Below are 6,100 nucleotides of genomic sequence, written 5' to 3' on the forward strand. Positions count from 1 at the left end.
CCCTTGATACAACATTGTTTTTACAGTAAAAAGCAGGGAATGCATACAGAATATTTTTTAAATGTAAGCAGTATACTAACTGAGTTATGCTTTTAACCACGGATTTGGTGCCAAGGAAATTTAAAAAAAACTATACAAAAATCTTTTGGAGCATCTTTTGAAGATCAGGAATTTTTCAGCTTCAATTAAGTTAGTCCCAGTCCCAGCAGAATCAATAGCAATTCCCCATTGTCTACATCAGTTAATTATACATTCACTGACTATTTATTTAACAGATCTTTTTAGGTGCATTGACACAGTTTACTCCTCCGAGTCTCAGGTAGATAAAATGGGTATCAATTCAAGTAGTTAATAGAGTCTTTGTCTCCTTGTTGACAATGGCACTATCAGAATTAACAAAGAACAGCCATGTTATCTGTTTGATTCTTTTTGTTAATTTCCTGTTTAATCTATTTAAAATATAAAATAATGACTATACCTATAGTAAAAGCAGCACACTTGGCTACAAATATTTTCCCAACACTCCCAGTTTGACAGTGAACCATTGATAATCACTCATTGCACCCACCTCGCACATTCCTATCAGGGTGCATCTGGCGGCCATTTTGGCCTTTCATCCACCCTTCCTGGGGCAGACTGTTTTCTCCTATGACATGACGGTCAGGTTCCTTAGAGGCCTCGAGAGACTCTTTCCTCAAGTACCCAGCCCCTCAGTGGGATCTCAACTTGGTTCTGTCCAGGCTCACAGGCTCACCCTTTGAGCCTTAGGCCTCGTGCTCCATCTCACCTATCATGGAAGGTAGCTTTCCTGGTGCCGGTGACATCGGCAAGGCAAGTCTCCAAGCTACGAGCCCTGACCTCAGAACCACACCGTACATGGTCTTCTATAAGGACAAGGTCTAGCTCTGGCTCCACCCAGCCTTCCTTCCCAAGGTGGTGTCCATTTTCCACATGAGCCAGGACATCTTCCTTCCAGTCTTTTGCCCTAAGCTGCATGAGACTAGTGAAGAGAGGCGCCTTTACGCTTTGGACGTAAGAAGGCCTCTGACTTTCTACCTAGATCGGACAAAACCTTTCCGTAAGTCGACTCAGCTTTTATCGCTACAGCTGATAGGATGAAGGCCCTCCCAGTGTCCACACAGAGGATTTCTAACGGGATCACCTCTTGCATTCGGACCTGCTACAAGTTAGCGGGAGTTCCTCCGCCACCGATTGCCTTCCTGGCACCCTTCCCGATCCAGGACATCTGTCGAGCCACGACGTGGTCCTTGGTGCACATGTTCATGGCTCATGATGCCAACACCCAGCAGTCCAGGGATGACACTGGGTTTGGCAGAACTGTGTTGCAATCTACACGTCCATGAACTCCTACCCACCTCCATGGGTACTGCATGGGAGTCATCTAAGTTGAATGGACATGAGCAATCACTCGAAGAAGAAAAGACAGTTACCTTTTTCGTAACTGGTGTTCTTCGAGATGTGTTGCTCATGTCCATTCCACAACCCGCCCTCCTTCCCTACTGTCAGAGTTTCCGGCAAGAAGGAACTGAGGGTGGGGGATCTGGCGGCCCCCTATATACTGCGGCATGTGCGCACCATTCCAGGGGGCGCCAGAGCCGGTCCCCTACGGATACTGCTGAGGGAAAAACTTCCAGCACTGGTGCATGTGGCGAGCACACACACCTAAGTTGAATGGACATGAGCAACACATCTTGAAGAACACCAGTTACAGAAAAGGTAACTGTCTTTTCCCCTAGTTTGCTTATGAGAATATCATGTGGGACTATGTCAACAGGTTTATTAAAAGCAAGATATATCACATCTACTGTTTTCCCCTCATCTACTAGGCCAGTAACCTTGTGAAAGAAAGAAATAAGGTTGGTTTGGCATTATTTATCCTTGACAAATCCATGCTGGCTGTTCCTAATAACCCTATTATCCTCTAGGTGCTTACAAATGGATTATTTATCATTTGTTCCAGTATCTTTCCAGGTATCGAAGTGAGGTTGACAGGCCTATAATTCCCTGTGTTCTCTTTGTTCCGCTTTTTAGAGGTAGGGATTATTTTTTCACTTCTCCAGTCGCCTGGGATCTCACCTGTCCTCCATGCATTCTCAAAAGGTAATTGTTAACAGTTCCAAGATGGCTTCAGATCTATGTTTAAGTACCCGGTGATGAATTTCAGCAGGCCCTGATGAGCTGAATACATCAAACTTATCTAAATATTCGTTAATCTGTTCTTTCCCTATATTTTGGCTTGCGTCCCCTTCCCCCTAATTATCACATGAATCTAGGAGCTAGAGCTTTTTGCAAACCCCTAAATATCATAAGGCTCGCTATAAAGTCACAGGAGTTGGCAACATTCTGTTCTCTAAAATAACAAGGCACCCTTCCTCTGTAAAGCTGTGGACACCAGGATGCCACTTTAAATCACGTACATTATATCATAAATGGAATAGCCCCTCACCCTTGCCTCTTATTATCCAGCCGTAATTAAATAATTTTGTTCTGGGTTTATACAGTGCCTAGCACCACGTGGTCCTTGTTTATCATCAGGGAACCTAAGTGCCACAGTAATACAAATAAATAATAAATAAAAATGGCTTCTTTTGCTTCACACTCTCTCTCTATCCTTCCTCCACAGTTAATCAAAGCCCAAATTAGCTTAGCCCTTCCTAAAAAAACCCTATACCATTCAACACATTCTAAAGCTGCAAGAGTCAGCCACCAAGAATGCCCTCTAGATGGCAGAGCTAACACGCCTCAGAGGGAATGCTGGTGCAAGAAACAGAAGTCTTTTGTGCTGCTGGACAGAGCCATGCTTTTGGCCTTGCGCAGTTAACAGGAGCTGGGGCTTCAAAAGCCGATTGATTAAATAATAAAAAAAATATATCCTGTTTTATTTGTTTTAACATAGTCCACCGGCAACAAAATCAAGCCATTCCTATGCAGTTAAATGGCCATTTGCGCTACCTCCAGGGGCTTTCCTTCCCTGTTTGGGGATGGAGGGAATTTTTATGGCAAAGTCAGAACACCACTAGCATGCAAACTCAGGATCTGAAAGCATTTGCTTTCTCTTCTGATTTTTATTTTTATCAGCTCAGAGGAATCCAGAAAGCCACCTAGCCCTGCTCAATAATTTAAATTAAATGACCAAATTTCCAAACTCAATTGGATTTCCTTGGGAATTACACAGCCCACTCCTACCTTAGAATTAATGTTTGTGTAGGAGATATTGACGAGATCATAAAGAGAGGATTACTCATGAATTCAGATTGCACATAAATTGCAGGAACAGATGAATCCTTAAGGAGCCAAGAACCTGAATTTCACAAATGCAGCATTTTCAACAAAGGAGGAAGCAAAAGATAGTCTCTGATGCTGATTTCTCATTTACATCAATGGGCTGGAGTTAAATAGGAGGTTTTTCAAAGAGATATCAGCTTCATGCAAAGTAAGCAGTGGTTTAAACTATGATTTTTTGCCTTGATATAAATGCTGCGAGGGAATTCACTATATTCTTGCTTTAAATTACCAGTAAACATCAAAAACATCTGCTGTATGTAACTATACACTGTTACTCCTTTGTAACTTACACATTCAGAAAAACAGCCCTAACCTGGCAAAAATGAACAGATAGAGAAAAAAACCTGATTCCCTAAAAGGAATGTAGTTTTTTTCATTAAAAACAATCAATACTCCCTCAAGGATGCGAGGTTGCTCCCAGGTTTAAATCCTGGGCCTTGCCTTTCCAGAGATTGGGGTTCCAATCCCGCTGAGGTCATGTCTGGCTGTCTCTGTGGGGTTGCTCATTTGTCCTCTTAAAACCACCCCATGCTATGGAATGGAAGCAAACCTGAGCTCGGGACGGCTGGATGGACAGGAGTCTTGTAGGCTGGGAATGTGGGATTCTACACAGCTGTGTGGAGCTCCAGATTACAACAACAAGGCAGGGTCACAAGCTAGTCAGTGCCAAATGTAAAACAGACTCCTGTGGCCCGTTGGGGGAGTTGCAGAGCTTATACCCATAGGCCATCTTGCAGACAAATGCTTTGCATCGGCCAAGTGGTTACTCCAGTGGGGCCCATATTTGTTTTTTTTTTCCTGTGCACTTTCAATGTGGGGTTATTTCCATGGCCTGAGGTCAATGGTTGGAATCAAGTGGCATTTCTTCCCGTGTCCTGATTGGTTGAGCCCCCCCTTTGCGGTCAGGAGGCTCAGCAGAAGCCAGGTGTGTTCAGTTACTCAGGGTCAAAGAGGGGCTGCATTTTGTGGGAGCCAGTCAGAAAAGAAGGGCATTTCCCATATGCCTGGGGTTTCCTATCACCCCCCTGATGATTTCCCTTGCCTGGGAGGAAGGGGAGCAATGGCTCTAAGTCTTTTACTTTCATTCCATTACCAGCTCTTTGGGGCAGGGGCCAACTTTGCATTGATGAGTGTCTGTATAGCACCTAGAACTATGGAGCCATGACCCCTGCCTACAGCCTCTGGGTGCTACAGCAAATGTGGTGGGGCTAGTCCCAAATTCCTACCCTGTGCCTTGCCCTACAGCCTTTGGGGAGGCAGGAATTCACCTAGAAATTCACATGAAAACAGTCCAAGTGCCCCCCCAACATCCATGCCTGAGTTACCAATCAGGGCACCTCCTTCCCTTTGGGCGCTGGCTGATCCTGGCGTGCAGCATGTTGCATGCTCATACATAGCAGCGATGCAGGCAGGCTGTTCCCTGGGCCTGACCCTGCTGCCCTGAGCTCAACAGCAGCAGGGGCCATACACACACTTCGCAACTCCCTAAAAGTGCTAGCCAAACAAATTTAACCTGTTTCCTGCATGTTCTCTGCAGTGGGAAAAAGGCCTCGCCCTCTTTTCAACTCCTTCAGCCCTGCCCGCCTGACCTCTCTCCCTTCAAACCAAGGATAGCGGAGGGAGACAAACACCATTTTGCTTTTATTTGAGGATTTATTTATAGTGCATGCTGTATTATTTAAAGCCTCCTCTTGAACCGCGGCGACCTGCTTTCCAGTTCCACGCAGACGGAGAAAGGGGGTGGGAACCAAACCTGATTTCACTTTAAATGCCTTTATACCTCTGTCACTTTCAGGCTGTCACACTTCACCCTTGAACATCTCTTAAATGCAGGAGCAATTCTCTGCAGATTTGTGTTAGCGGCTAGCTCTCATTCACCAGGGGGTGACGTGAGCTTCAGGCTGCTGTAACTCTGTTGGTTTACTCCATTCAAAACCACAAATGGCACAATGTGAATTAGGCATGTTGGCTGGAAAGAGCCCTCCTGTAGGAAAGTAACAACAGCAAGACAGACAATGTGGCCTAGTGGAGAAAGTACTGGACTAGGACTCAAGAGGTCTGAATTCTAGTGCTGGCTCTGCCATCGACCTGCTGGGTGACTTGGCAAGTCACTGCCCTTCTCTGTGCCTCAGTTTCCCCATCTGATAACTGGGAATAACAACGCTGACCTTTGTAAAGCATTTTGAAACCTACAGATTAAAAGCAAAAATTATTATTATTATTGTGCATTGGGCCCACTCTCACCTGCCCCTTTCCTCCAACTTTGGGAACTTTCTGAAAACCTGGCTCACCTCCTGGCTCTTAATGGACAACTGTGCATGGTCCCACTTGCCTTTCCATACATAACATAAAGGGCACCATCCCTCCCATGGGTGATTCAATGATTTCCCTGTGGCAGCTGTCACAATTGCTTACATGATGGGAGCCGTGTTCTTAGCACGTAAACCATACATCTTGTGCGAGACGCATTCTGATGGGTCATGGCAAGACCTGTTCCCCTGAGGGGAGGAATAGATTGAAAGTTCCTACCTGATGTTTTTCATTTGATCCCATCGGGCTGCTTGGTCACAGTTATCTCACTGCGGAGAGGAACTCGGAGCTCCACTGCTTTAGGACACAATCAGTCTGAGCCTTGGAAGTTATTAGCAAGTCAGACCTCTCCCCCGCTGACAACCTGCTCCCTAGCCCAATTTTTAAATCTCCAGGGTCTTGTTTTTGTGTGCTGAGATAGACGCACCATAGGGCTTCAGGGCACAGTTAATCAGATAAGTGTGTCTTTATTTAACTAGATCAT

This window comes from Lepidochelys kempii, chromosome 13 (genome assembly GCF_965140265.1).
Source record: "Lepidochelys kempii isolate rLepKem1 chromosome 13, rLepKem1.hap2, whole genome shotgun sequence".
In the NCBI taxonomy this organism is placed as follows: Eukaryota; Metazoa; Chordata; order Testudines; family Cheloniidae; genus Lepidochelys; species Lepidochelys kempii.